Source organism: Leptinotarsa decemlineata, unplaced genomic scaffold, assembly GCF_025532065.1.
Source record: "Leptinotarsa decemlineata unplaced genomic scaffold, Ldec_3_MD MMD2_P_RNA_scaffold_5, whole genome shotgun sequence".
Lineage (NCBI taxonomy): Eukaryota > Metazoa > Arthropoda > Insecta > Coleoptera > Chrysomelidae > Leptinotarsa > Leptinotarsa decemlineata.
In genome coordinates, this window is record NW_027412532.1 from 19,796,360 (window position 1) to 19,812,670 (window position 16,311).

The window sequence follows — 16,311 nt, forward strand, 5'->3', positions numbered from 1 at the left end:
GCGCATTTGCTTTTTCAGCAGCAGGAAACCTCGGAAAAACCTGCAGCACCATATTATCTGAAGATCTTGATCTGCCAAAGTTCTCTCTTTTATCAAAAAAATATAGGGTGTCTCCAGAGGCTCCCATAAGTTCAAAACATCGCCAGAACACTTCGTGACATGACTATCGTCAAACTTAAACAAGTCCGTTTCGTTTTTTGACCAATGTGTAATAATAACCAGATTCAACGCCAGAACCACAGTGAACGATGACTGCATGAAGATTATAATAGTGGTCTGCTAGATTGAAGCGTTCATCTTTTTCGAACTTTGAAGATCATCAGTGTCATTATTGGATTGACTGGTGCCTCAGCTATATTTGTTTTTTTATAATGGTCAGTTAGTTTGGCGCATGTTTGGCACTACAGTTGATCATCAACCGTTATAAGTTCCATTTTCGGATGATTTGACAATAAGCTTTGCACGGACTGGTTATTAGTCATATTAGGGAACGCTAGTTGAAGTTCCAGAAGATCACATACGTTTTTGCTATCTCTTGAACATTTAATACAAAGTTAATAATAAAAAAATCTTCACACACAAATTTAGAGTGTCCCACGAAATGAGTTCATATGAAGAACTGGCATCATTTTGATCTAATCTAACAGATCCTTCCTGAAGTTTGTTTATTACAGAGACGGATGCATAGGTACGTTCAAAAATGTTCACGTTCAAAAAGTGCTTACATTTCGAGAATGTTCACAAAGATTTTCTATTTTGGCGAAATCTCTCTACATTTCGGAAATTTGAAATTCGATTTTTAAAACAACTTCGGGAGGTACCATACCGAATAAATTTGTTACAAAATTTCTATATTTATTTGTGAATCCATTAGTGGAAAACGAAATAACTCACAATCTCTAACATTCCTGTCAGAGTGTTTGTAAATTCGAATTTATTATCGTTGAGAGTTTTAGTGTACCTGTTTATTTTTAATATCCTGCAGCCCACCTCGCCGGTATTTGCATTCATTGTGACGTTCTTCAAAGATGATTTGCAATTCTCATCATTTTTTTCCTCGAAAGTTTTATGGGTATTTATTATATTACGCCCCCTTGATATTCAATATGATACCGAAAAATATTGCTCTAACTTTCAACAAGTACTTCGGTAATCCCCAAGCCATCTGATTGAAATATATAAACTATTTTCGGATTATAAACATAATCCTGGAACAAACATGTTGCTAATCAGATATAAAATGAAATTTCGAAGATCAGATGTTTTTCAGAATAGTTTAATGAGAATATACTATTGAATGGAAGTTTATTAGGATTTCTTGACCATTTTCGGATATTTTTCCACAATCTGCATGTTTTTACCTATGTAGAAAGGGCAACCTTCCAGTTTGTGCCAATAATTTTTATAGTTGTTGGAATGTCTCTTCATTATGGAAAATATTACGTTGTTTCAAATATTTTGATGGTTTAAAACGTATTGAAAAAGTCAAAAGCTCAAAAAGTGGGTGCCCCATGATTTGAATGACTGACAGAAATTGTCACGTTTTGAGGATTGCTTTTGCGCAACCAAATCGATCTTTTTTTGAAAAGGATCATCACATGTGATGAAAAGTGGGTACTTTACTCTACGACAATAGGAGAGGTTCAGGACAGTGGTCGGACACCGATGATCCATCCAGGCACTTCCAAAAAAGGCGAAAACCAGCCAAACATAAAATGGTTACTGGGTAACTAATTCTCTTGATTATCACTATTGTTTAAAGTTACATAAATTGTCTTTTAGCGAAAAGCAAAAGAACTATTTTAATTTTTTTTATGTGAGAACTGCTCGTCAAACGAAAATGAAACAGGTAACTAGTTTTGCTGAGAAATAATTGTAGATTTGACAAGTAATGTTCACTTGAGAATTGTAACACTTTTCTCTTCAAAATTATTGAGTAAAAAACTAGCATAGAAATTGACATCAAGAATGAGAAGTTATTCTGTACAGCAAAAATTGTCATTTCATGAACAGAAGATGTGCAGTAAGTTTGATGGAAATATAAATGCACTAGTCAATTAACCTGTTTGAAATCTGTTTATCCGTTAACTAGCTGTCTCTCCCTTACGAATGACAACCCTCACAAATGAAAACTTGTACGAGCTAAAGATCCTAGCACCCGTAAGACTTTGGTATCCATTAGTTGAAAAATTTTGAATATCTTAGACATAAATTCAAATTCATATCTTAATATGAAGTATTTTTTTGAAAAGTTCCCAAAAGTAACATTTTTCAATATTTGCATATTATTAGGAAATAACTGTACATCGGATTTCTTGGTATTTCTCGGTATATTTCTAATTTGGTATTATTTTTCAGTTTAGACTCAATAATTCATCGTTTCTATACTTATACAGAGTATGTAGTTGATCTCAAATTGTTTACGTTATACACGATTATACTAACAAAATATTAATCTTTTTAAAAAACTACGAATAAACTTTGTTAGGATTCATAGTCATTGAAGAGAACCTACCTGACTGAGGAGTGTACGCAATTTATTCTATTTGTACTTCGATATTATGTTGTCAATGAATTAATTAAATTTTGCCCGATCCCTTATAGTTCGTCAAATTTTCCAATCTGCATTTGCCACTCCCGTTATTACAAAATATTACAATGTTGTTGTTTTATTTGTTTCCATTATTCTCAAACAAACAAGAGTCTGCACCTCATTTTACTTGTTACTAGCAGTATATTGTTTCATTTTTATTCACCTTACTAGAGAAAAATACGTTTTCATGGGGGCAACGTCCAATCTGTATACTAATAATGTCTTTTTTGAGCCTCCATGCCTTCCCATAAGTACGTCTGGCCAGCTGCCGTTCTGTTCATTCTATTTAAGTGAAGACTTCAGGTATTTGAAATACCAGTTGTATGGCTGCATCTAATGACAGAGCAAAGGCTGTCGATTTTGGTGCATACCACTTCGGCAGATTTGGAAAGGCTTATGTTAAGCCCGTCTTTCTCGATCCATATTGTTGTGATTGTTAGGGCCTATTACATACGCCCCTTCACTCAATTATTATCTTGGCTCTAGGCTCAGATGTCCAAGTCCCAAGGATACCCAAGCAACTACTGTTTTTTTTATAATGTGTACCAATCTTTCTCTAAGAATGCAGTTTATCAACTTGCCACTACGTCGATTCCTCTTTTTTCCGACAGTTGAAGTAACTATCATTCAATTTACTTAAGAATACTACAAAATATGTTTGAACAATATGAAATGAGGTTTCTATAATGAACAAATGTTTGGTATGAAAAAAGATGTGACCATTCAAAGTTCAAGTAAAGTCAATCCATGCTGATTACACCCGTTTTGTTCAAAACCTATTCCAACATTTTCATACGTAAGCTCTCTTTGCAAATATTGAAAAGTGTATGAGCTATTTTTGAACCAAACAGCGCCTAGCAATCAACAATGCACACATACAGTTCCAGTTTGAATATCGTCAAGTTGATTTTTCAAACAGTCGCCCACCCAATTGCGAAGCAACTAAAAGCCTTCTGACATACGATTAATGTGGCGCACAGGTAAACATCACATGCGGTATTTTCAGACAAGGCGCAAGTTAAAAATACCGTTTACAAATTAACTACGCAATAAGCGACTCGTTCATTGGGTCATTTTAGTGAAAGTTTTCATTTCATTTGGTGTTAGTTTATTTGAAGGTACACGTTATTTGATTTTGATGAAGAGAATATATATTGTGAAGAAATTGTTCAACAAAAAATATCCTTTTCGAAATTCTTTTCTACTTTTCATTTTTTTAATGTACAAAGTCATTAGCATCAACGAATACGTCGGAAGTCCTCAGAAACGCACCGATTTTGATAGTTTTATTCAAATATTTGTTTCAATATATTATTTCAAACCGAAAACCTTTTGAAGCGGCGACATGATTATTTACATTGGTAAAACAATCTATCTATACTATATTAATATTATGTTCACTGAGGATACACTACAAAAACACACTTTTGTCTATTTTCCACTATATTTCTTTATTGTTGACCGGTTTCGGCTATTATACCATTTTCAAAACTAACTGATTACATTTAAATCCGAGTAATTTATACCTATATTATTCTAGCATAAATGATTTGATATACCTGATATATCTGATATACCTGATATCCGGTACCTGCGTTTCATATACCTGTAAAATCCATGAACATAACAAAGCTTTCAATATAATGTAGGTTTTGGGATCTGGACTATAGGTTCAGGAGAGGACTATTGTTTAATTCAAGTTGTTCGTTGAGGACAATAGAATTGGGATCTTTCTTTGACCTGTTTATTTCCATAGATTCCAACAGATTCATCATTTTCCCTTTTTCGCGTGTATGTAGGATCTTTAAATTATCTTTATCTATTTTATGTTTCGAATTTTGAATATGTTCGTACATTAATGATTTTTTATCCGAAATGACATGTTCGTGGTACCTTGTATCAAAATTTCTCCCAGTTTGGCCTGTATATATGGCAGGGCATTCACCACATTCTATTCGATATATACCAGATCTCTTTCCTTTCTCTAATTTAGGTTTGGCATTAAATAATATGTTTCCTAAATTTCCGTTGGATGTGTAGGATGTTTGTAAATTGAATTTTGAGAGATAATTTTTAATATTCTCGGAGATTCTACCAGCATAATTGATACTAACATATTTGTGTTCTGGTCTTGTGGAAATTGAGTATAGTTCTTTCATTATTGATTTTTGTTGATATTTCATTATTATGTTGTTAACTAGAGTGGTAGGTATTTTGTTATTGACTGCTATTTGTTTAATGTTAATAACAAAATACCTACCATTCTAGTTAACAACATAATAATGAAATATCAACAAAAATCAATAATGAAAGAACTATACTCAATTTCCACAAGACCAGAACACAAATATGTTAGTATCAATTATGCTGGTAGAATCTCCGAGAATATTAAAAATTATCTCTCAAAATTCAATTTACAAACATCCTACACATCCAACGGAAATTTAGGAAACATATTATTTAATGCCAAACCTAAATTAGAGAAAGGAAAGAGATCTGGTATATATCGAATAGAATGTGGTGAATGCCCTGCCATATATACAGGCCAAACTGGGAGAAATTTTGATACAAGGTACCACGAACATGTCATTTCGGATAAAAAATCATTAATGTACGAACATCTTCAAAATTCGAAACATAAAATAGATAAAGATAATTTAAAGATCCTACATACATGCGAAAAAGGGAAAATGATGAATCTGTTGGAATCTATGGAAATAAACAGGTCAAAGAAAGATCCCAATTCTATTGTCCTCAACGAACAACTTGAATTAAACAATAGTCCTCTCCTGAACCTATAGTCCAGATCCCAAAACCTACATTATATTGAAAGCTTTGTTATGTTCATGGATTTTACAGGTATATGAAACGCAGGTACCGGATATCAGGTATATCAGATATATCAGGTATATCAAATCATTTATGCTAGAATAATATAGGTATAAATTACTCGGATTTAAATGTAATCAGTTAGTTTTGAAAATGGTATAATAGCCGAAACCGGTCAACAGTAAAGAAATATAGTGGAAAATAGACAAAAGTGTGTTTTTGTAGTGTATCCTCAGTGAACATGAATTTCCACAAAATAAACAAGTCGTCAATCGAAGAAGATTAATATTATGAATGTGAGAGTGTGAGCATGGATGGATGTATGTATGTTTGTATCTCTTTTTCTCCTAAACGACTGAACGGATTTAGATGAAACTTTACATAAATACTGCTTATACATCAGGATAACATATAGGCTACAATTTTTGACGGTTTTGTGTAACTTTGGTCATAATATAAGTATTGAGTAAGACGGAAAAATTCTAGCTCCCTGAGAACTATCTTGGCGTACGCTGCCTAAGGCTGCACCTATATTGAATCCGTATTTTTCCCGATTCGATGTGGGACGCCCCACGATCCGATGCAGTCCGTTATAACTGCCTACACTGGACTCGGTTCGACCTGATAGGAACAGTTAAAGTTGTGTTTTGGGAGTAATTATGAGTGACTCTGAAGATGATTTTTTGTGGTGGCTTAAACAAGAAAAGAACTTTCTCCTTAATAGGAGACGTAGGAAACAGGTATGGGTGCATCAGTTTAATGAAGATAAATCTGAAGGGGAATTTTTCAACACTGCCCTACTTATAAGAAACTACCCGGACAAATTCAAGGACTACCATCGTATGACTATGGAACCGTTTAACTATATTTTTGAATGCATAAAAAACGACATAACTGGCCAGTATAACTTCAGAGCAGGCATCAGCCTGCAGTAATTGTTCCCCAATAACTCCCCATAGTTTAGGCTTAATATCACTATTATGGTAATCCTTGTTTCGCTGGTCCCACAAGCGAGGCTCATCTCTCACAAGAATTATCAAAAACTCTTTATCAGTTTTATTATTCATTATTATACCACTCCGTCGAAATGAAAGATCGGACTAAAAACAAACACTTTTGATTTGACTACTCGTTGGTCAGTAATAAGTAGTGATCGTTTATCGTCGTAACGGACTACCCTTTCCAATGAAGGCACCTACTTTAAAACGTAAGTGCTTGTTTTTCTTCCGATGTCGTCCGATGGTCCTCCTACATCGAGTCGGGAGAAATACGGATTCAATATAGGTGCATCTTAAACCGTTGGAGTTTCATGCAGATAATGTACAATAAGATTGGTTATCTTAAATATTTCTAAATAAAAGTCCGCGATAGCTCTTATGTAGTAGCTAATATAAGCAAAATACTGAGCTATCCATACAATCAAATTGAATACTTTTTTTAAAATGCACATATTAGTATATCTGTCAATTTATTATAAATATTGATACGATGGTCGTTTTGACTTCCTTTGAAAGTTATCACGATAAGAATAACTTGACGCAACGCAGTAAGCCATTACGCGTTGCGTCCACTGTAAAACGACGGGAGACGATGTGTGGGGGTAGAAAGGCGGTCTAAGCAATGAAGCGCCATCGCCGAGAATGCGACCCGAACACGGGCTGACGCGTGAGGGCTGACGTCGTTAAGGATGTTAGTTTTGTGAATTTCTTATTAGGCAAAATCATTCGATTCTCGAAGCTATTCATTACATGCAGCTGGCATTACTAGCTGTTGTCCGCTCTTATATTAACGTACAGCCAAAGCTACTGATCCTACAATCTTGAAATGTACAGGTAGGTTCTTTGTATAGCATAAATCAGCATCAAGAAAGGAAATCAGGTATTTTCACTTCCAGTTTTGAAGTTGGAATCCTGAAGTCTTGGGTTAGTAAAAAAATATTGTAACTATTTTTATAAAATGGTACGTCACGAAACTTGATGAGACAAACCAAATTCTACGCGGGCGTAGCCGCGGGTAACAACCAGTATGTATATATAAAAACTTTATATTTTTGCGTGACTTCTCTTGAAAAAATGTGTTTGTGAATCAATGAGTAGGTATATCAACAATATGTCATATCCTTCAGAACTCATGAGTTTGAGGGCGTGTGGTCCTGTGAACTGCCCGTCATCATACATAAAAAGTGCGCAAATAAACTCGCATCAGTATTTTGCAGATTTTTCAACCTATCTTAAAAAGGGGGTTTTTCCTTCTTGTTGGAAGATTGCTCGCGTTCAGCCTATTCACAAAAAAAGCAAGAAAAATCTTCCAAATAACTTTAGACCAGTCGCTTTGCTATCAATTATATTGAAAATCATTGAATATTGTGATCATCAATATGGCTTTCATAAATGAAGATCAACAGGCGACCTTCTATCGTATGTCACCCATATTTGGAATAACCCAATCGAGAAATATGGAGAGTCAAGAGCCGAACAATCAGAAAATTCAATGTAAGAGTGGATTTCAAAATTGCACGTACACTTCAACAAGACATTGGAAAAAAGTCTGGGATTTACGAAATAAGTTGCAAGGATTTTGACAAGAAATATGTTTGTCAAACGAAACGGACTATATTAGACCGTTTCAAGAAACATGTTTCGCATGTTCGGTTTCATAAACTGGAGAAATCTAGTATTACTTAACATGCCATAGAGACCGACCATAGAATAAGTGATGAATGTTTAAAATTATTGACACCGGTACATGACAATCGAAAAGTGCGGAATCAGTTCTACGAATATACACAAATGTCCTATTTCGAACAGCCCTTTGTTTGGTTTTATACTTGATAATTCTAAATAAAAAACAGGGAATATATTACAGTTGATCACTAACATAGAGTAAATACATAACAAATTGAGGGTGTTGAAAAATAGGTAGTATCAATAACAGGTAGTATCAATAACAGGTAGTAGTTAGGTAATACTAATAGGTAGTAATAAGGCCACTAACATATGGAAACACTAACAGTTGTAAAATTTAGTTATAATTATCTCCTGAGAACGCTAACTTGGTTAGCGAAACTCGCGTCGAGAGACCGTAATTTTTGTTCTGGTGTTGGAAAAGTGTTTTCAATAGATTAATTTTACGCCAGAGGTTCCAGTACGAACTATCGAGGTAATGAGACGTCAATATCGAACATTCAAGACCCTCGTACCAAATTATACCCATACTAACCCGCTGTCACTGGAAAGTGCACGTCAAGGTATATAATAAATGACTTCCTCAACACATATTAATTAGTTTAATTCATTTTCCATTGCTTTAAAATAGGACATGAGCGACATTTTTATTTTGTTTTGCGAAAACACATGATTTCGAAAATATGTTTCGCTTTCACGTTGTTTCAAAGTTGTTTATCACTTTGTTGTTGTATCTGAGTTTACTCAGAGACACGCTTCAGAAATGTCTTCATAATGTGTTTTCTGTTCAAACTGGTTGGAAGTAGACTCTGATTTTTGATATCACACTTCTGGATCATAGCTCAAAAAAACCAGCACATTGAAAAAGAAAAATAGAAAGATATATTCTGTTTACAAGAATTGTAATGCAGAATAACAAGAAGCCTCATTTCGCAAATCAATTTCTCCAATGATAAAATATCGTCTGATCATAGACATCACTGAGTAAATTACTAATAAGTATGAACCGCACCAAATTTAATACTGCAAACCAATTTATTCGTGCATTGTTTGAATTTTAGCAATTCGTTCAAATGTTCTTCTCAAGCCTTTATATGGACGTATTTGATATTTTTCGAAATGAACGCTATACAATTGATTTTTGAACTTATTAGTATATATTCATTTTAGTTGATTCACCTCTTCAATTAAAAAATAGTTTCTTGCGGTACCACTAGGCTGCAACAAAATAATTATTTGGTAGTAGTAGTACAGTGCTATCTTGTGCAACGTAAGACTTTGGTACTGAAATGGGTGCAACGTAATTTCGTCCCATATCGAGGCATAAGGAAAACGTTTATTTAACTTGTTGCTGGTACTTGGCTTTTCAACACTTCTTCCTGATCTAGGCATTTGGGAATCAGCTTCAATCAAACCGGTTGCCACATCAATTTTGTAAAGAATTTATTTCGAAATTGATTGCTTCCTATGGAAGATTCCTACATTTTTTGTGTGAAGATGGAGATGTAGAAAGCCAAAACCTTTCTTTCTATTACGTTGATCCAAGAAAGTATTATTTAGAAAATTAAAAAAATGTATTAAACCTAATGAAATATTTTTTCAAATGTAGAAACTGGTACATAAACTCATTTCATTCATTACAAACTCAGGTACACATAAAACATCAATTGCCTAAGTAAAACTCAAGTACTTGAAATTTAGGTACTTCATATTGGAAAACTGATATAAAACGTGAAACATGTGATGCGTTTTTGTAAAACTGTTTAGTGAAAATTTCACAATAAAGTGTTTTTGAATAAACCGCAATTTTCATATGTTCGAATACACCATTGAAAGATGAAGTTATGGTATGCAAACACTCCGGAACAAGGTAACATACATATATGGTGAAATCCATTAGTTTCACCGGTTGTTAAAAGCAAATGACTTAAGCCAAAAGGAAAGATATAAAAACCTAAAAGGGTAGGTTTTATTATCATTCCAGCCATCGAGTGAATTCTTCTTCTCCCCTTCTTTAATTTATCCTCTTTTATTCTTTTCAGCTGAAATTGTTGGAAAGTGGTGACATATATAAAGTGCATACCTAACCATTCACTTTAGCAGATAGGTAGATTTTTTCAGTCCCAAATTCATTAGGTCGAATGCAGTGGCGTCCAATGAGAAGTTCAAAACGACTGTAACAAAAAATATCTGTTTTTCCTTTACGAACGACAAATCTCAAAAGTCGAAACTTGTGCGAGCTAAGTACTAAGGAGGTCTTACCTCCTAACGCGTGATTCCTAAGACGGAAAAATATTTAATCATTATTCCATTTATAAGAGACAGATTTCGTTCCATTGACTAAAAATCCCAAGTAGTTGTTCTGAAAATTATTTTTATGTAGGGAATTTTGAAAAATTTCTCTTTTGTTGACATTCGAGTGCTGTCTTGTGTTTGCATGTTGTTTATTATTTGTACTACTGATTATTTTTATAAAAATGGTAACAGTAAAAATAGAAAAAAACAGATAAAGCTATTTTTGTGCCAGATTAGTTGCAATATAATAAACGTGATAAACGTAATCTCCAATAATATCATCTTCATCTTGAAAAAATATCTGGGAAGCTTAGCCCCATGATACAATGTTGACCAATAAAATGCATAATCAAGAAATACTACCGCTGACTATACGTTCAAGCTCAAATCACACTCAACTCACGTTTTAAGAAACTTTGTATTTATTGAAAATGATTTAGGTGCATCATACATGATGAATTTATTACTAGATGAATTTTTTCCACACTTAATGACTAGTTGGTCCAGAAAAATATTTTCTGTGGAAATAACACAATCTCATATACTTGAAGACACAATAAACGTGATATCATCGGCACACATGAAAAAGGTTTCCTCAGATACTCAAGAGGGAAGGTCGATCATAAATAACAAAATTGGTTCCAAAGTGTTACCCTGTGGTGTTCTTAGTTGATCACTGACTATCAATTGTATAGTGTATGATAAAATTCATTAAATTCAATTAAAGCTCTCTCATTCCTAGAGACTTCAAGGGATTGTCTTAAAGTTTGAATTGCTAACATTTCAACTATTTCTATCAACGAGAACAATGTTGTTTGATATGAGTAGGTCTACTTAAGTTCTTTTCTGTGAAAATTTGCTACTTATCATTCTAAAACATTCACCTCAATATAATTTATACTCCTTGTCTAAACTCTGAATTATATTGGGAATTGAAATTTTTATTATACAGTGAGTAATTTATTAATTGAATTGATGAATGTAGCCGTTAACTACGTGGTAGGAAATCATAATGAAGAAAAGAGAAATGAAACCTTTTATGTTTTTACCACTTTCATTTGTAACTAACGATACTGAAGTTTCGTCCTAAACGGACATTTTCAAACTTATACAATAAACTTTATTGTATAAGTTTGAAAATGTTTATTTGTAACTAACGTTACTGCAGTTTTGTCCTATACGGACATTTACAAACTTATACAATAAACTTTATTGTATATTGTATGAAAATGTCCGTAACTGCAGTAACGTTAGTTACAATAAAGTGGTAAAAACCATAGAAAGTTTCATTTATCTTTTCCTAATTTATTATTTCTAATTTGTATAGCCTCGCACAATATCTGTAAAAATTACTTTTTGAAGGAATATATCCAATTCAAATATCCGGGCATGATAGTTTCTAAATCGTCCAATGTATTATTTTTATTCCTTCAAAGACATTTTTATCATATCATCTCTTAATTTAATAATGAGTTGGCCAAAATGAATACAAAAAATCTACTCGATTGATCTTTTAAATATTGAAATTTCATATTTCACAGTACTTAATACGCTGAATCGATTTTTCAATTGATTTGAAACGAAACCGTCAAACAAACTTCAGTAAACCAGTATAACGTAATAATAATCTATTTTGAAATATTTATTGAAATCATACAAAGTGTAAAGGAGCAAAGAAAATTATTTTTGTAGCTAGGTATGTTCCACTAGGTTATTTTTTTCCATAAATTTGGCCGTAATGAGTGAAAAACGCAATTTTGTTTAAAATTCACCATCCCATGCTCAGGAGGAATCCTTTATCTGTGGTTACTTTGCAAATTTTTACGAGAATCGTTGTGTTCTAGAAAAATCAAATAATCAGGCATAGCTGTTTGTAACCAACAAATTTTAAATTTGTTTTTCACACTCCACTTTCTAGGTTTCACCTTTTGTGGGTACTTATTATTCATCTATTATTCAAATACTGTTGTTTTTATATATACAGTATATTCCATTCAAAAGAGCCATCCTGAATAACTTTTGGTACAATGATTTTCAGAAAAAATAAAAAAACACGTCAACAATAGTATACAGGGGGATACATTTTGACATATTCATATTTGATGTTACTTCCCCTATCGCACCCCCAGAACATGTCACTATTTTTTTTTAAATGCATCACCCTATATTGTTTCGCATTATCAGATGCTCCATGATGAGCAGATTTCAACACGGTATAAAACATATGGTCTGGAGCTTATGGTTCGGGAGCTACAAATTATTTGAATTCGTTCTAGAGACAAATATGGGAGCAATAAATCAAAAAATGAGAATCTTTATTAATTTTTGATTCAAAATCTGATGTCTGGACAATTAGAAGAGAAAAATTTTCTAGAGTAAATGTTCAAAAACGTTGCCACCAACTTCCATACAATGGTACAAATGAGCTTCCATTGCTGCCCTCACATGGTTGAGAATCTCGGGAGTTTTTTCTCTGCAATGCCTCATGATATTCTCTCTCAAAACTTCTAATGTTACTGATTCTATCTCATACACTTTAGACTTCAAATGACCCCATAGAAACAAATTTACAGGAGTGAGATCCGGGGACCTTGGTGGCCATTCTGTAGGACCTCTTCTGCCAATCCAGCGACCAGAAATTGTCGCACTGGAGCTGCATAATGAGAAGGTGCACCATCCTGCTGAAATACTGTTTCAATTTCGAATAAATGTATATCCTTCTCAATTGCTCTATTGATGCACGGTATTATTCTATTCTCCAACATAACCAAATATTCATTACTAGCCAAATTATCATCAATAAAAAAAGGTCTTATGATTTGATCATAAAGTTCTCACCCAAACATTCAGTTTTTAAGGTCGTTGAGTATGAACTTGACGGTATAAATGAGGATTCGTATTACTCCAATATCAATAATTTTGCCGATTCACCTCTCCATTCAAACTAAACGTACATTCATCCGAGAAACAAATTTTATACAAGAAATTGTGATGCAAGTTGATCCGTTCAGTGAGACTTTCACAAAACTCGATACGTCTATCGAAATCATTTTCGTTTAATTCATGAGCTACTCTAATCTTATATGGATGAAATTTGTTCTTATGAAGGATCCTGAAAACATTGTACGACTGATACCTGATTTTCGAGATAACTTAGTAAGAGATTGCGAATTTTCCATTAGTCCAACGTGCCCTTAAAGTGCAGTACAAATAGCTTCATTGTTGACAACCTGAACGGTTATGTCTTTTATTGTTAACAGACCCAGTTTCCATAAATTTGTTCAATAATTCACAAACGTACTTGTGTGGTACATTTCCATTCTGCACTATTTCCATTCTGGTAGTAAGCGTATAAACCATTGCTTGTGAAGAATTCACAAACACAGAAACACCAATTGTAACTTCACCTGGTGTGTAATCGTTATTGTAGAATAAGACAAATATAAAATGAAAAGAATATCGAATTCCAAATTAACTAGGCAAAATAAGACTTTTTTGAACTATACTTCATAAAAACACCTATGAAACCTAGGTAACAGATTGTACAGAAGTTCATTCAGGGTGGCTCGTTTTCAACTCAAATTATTTTTAGCTTCCAAACTATGAGCTTGAGACCATAATGTATTCTACTTTGTTGAAATCTGTTCATCACGGAACATCTGATAATGCAAAACAATTGATCCATTTAAAAAAATTGTGACATGCTCTGGGGGTGCGATAGGAAAAGTTAGATCAAATATGAATATGTCAGAATGTCTCCTCCTGTATACTATTTTGAGGTATTTTTTTAATTTTTCCTGAATATCATTGTTCCAAAATTTATTCAGGGTGGTTAGTTTTCAACTCAAAATAATTTGTAGCTCCTGAACCATAAGTTCAATACTTTGTTGGAATCTGCTCATCATAGAGAATCTGATAATGTGAAACACTATAGGGTGATCCATAAAAAAATGGTGATAGGCTCTGGGGTGCGATAGGGGAAGTAACATCAAATGTGAATATATCAAAATGTTTTCCCCTGTATACTATCGTTGACGTGGTTTTTTTTCTACAAATCATTGTACCAAAATTTGGTCAGGGAGGCTCGTTTTAAATAGAATGCACTTTATTTATATTTATTGTATATTTTGAATTATAATTATAATTAGTTGTTTCGAAATCATTCTTTCTTTCGTGGAATTCAATGTTTATATGTGGGAAGTTGTTGCTAGAGGGCTATTTCTTTCAGTTTGTGTCTGAAAGTAACTTCTTTGCATGAACTACACGTCTGAAAATATATCCCTTTCACCTCTTTATGAGTTCTCAAATTGCGAAAACTGTTATAGGGCTGATAAAACAATATACGAGTATGAAATCGTGCATTCATCAACATAAAAATAATTACACTAATGAACTTTAATCAAATATAACTTTCTTGGCATTACATCATTTTATTAACAAACACAAATTCAACTTCGACGAAGTTGAAATTATGAGTAGGGAAAAACACTGCCTGAAATATGTGTGTATTGACACTAAATCTATTTCGGTTTTTATTACTTTGTATTGTGAAGGTTACGTTGATAGTTTTATCAATTATTTATCCCTAACGTATTTTCAGCCGAAAATATCGAAAAGTCGACAATTCAATGAATCTGAGCATTTTATATTGTTGCCCTTATCATACTACCCTCACTTCCAAATTACTGAAAAACGTGATCTCTATACGTTAGGAGGATTCAAAAATACAAAAATAGTCATATTTGCAATTGCATCTGATATTCTCTCTTTTTTTTTTCGAAATGATTCGCACTGATTAATTTCATTATAAAACCATACCATTCAAGTTAAATGATATGACTTTCATTTTCTTACTATTTTCAACTTCAAACAGACAAACCTGACAAATTCTTTTTGATATACGTTTGTTCCTGTGTGGTGGGCTGTCCTATGAAAATAAATTCCGCTACTGCCTCATTAGTTTTGATATACGGATCGTTATACATTCCTAATGAAATTTACACCCATTTAATTTCAGGTTGTCTCACGGAAAAACAAGTATATGATAGCTTTGAAAATAGCTTCATAAACTGAAGGAGGAATGAAAGAGACAAAGCAACACAAAGGTTGCTATGGTCCTTAAAGTTGTCATATTCGCAGTAAATTTAATCATTACTCGTTAAGAGATCCAGAATTAGCTGGAGATTGTGTTACTGTATATTTTCTGTCAAGTTTTAGAAATCAATTCTGAAACTCCATAATCCTATTAGAATCCGTAAATAAACAAAATCAAGAATGAACAAACATTATTTGAAAGGAGAAACTGAAAATACATTTCAGAATGTATAAAAACTTTTCATAAATGACAAAACTGAATGCTATGAAAAGCAGATGAAGGGATAATCTAAAAGCTCTAACAATATTCATGAAACGTTCTGGTGATAAACGCCAAAATGATCAAATGGAAACAAATGGAAAGATAATATTACAGAATTGAATTCCTGAAAAATACTTGCAAAATATAATACATATATCGAATGCTGAAGTGGACGAAAATAAATCAAGAAATAAAAACATTGCAATGAAATATCATTATTATTATCATCAAAGGAAGTTTCATGTCAAACTACATAAAATATGGCATCATAAAAACGATATGTCACTATGGGCTTATATGCTAGCTAAGTCAACGGAAGATGCAATAACATATATCACTTCAAGAACATATAGATCGGTTGATATATTCAAGAATCACTTTGATGCAAGATTTTTATTAAACAGTTTTACAATAAAGCAACACCTGTTTTGTTATATACAAGGCTTTCCAACGAAAACTCGACCCCCCTGTAAGTCAGAAGCGGACGTGTAATCGAAAATTTGAAAGAACACGTCAATTTTCATATCTATTGGGACTAATTCTGATATAGAAAT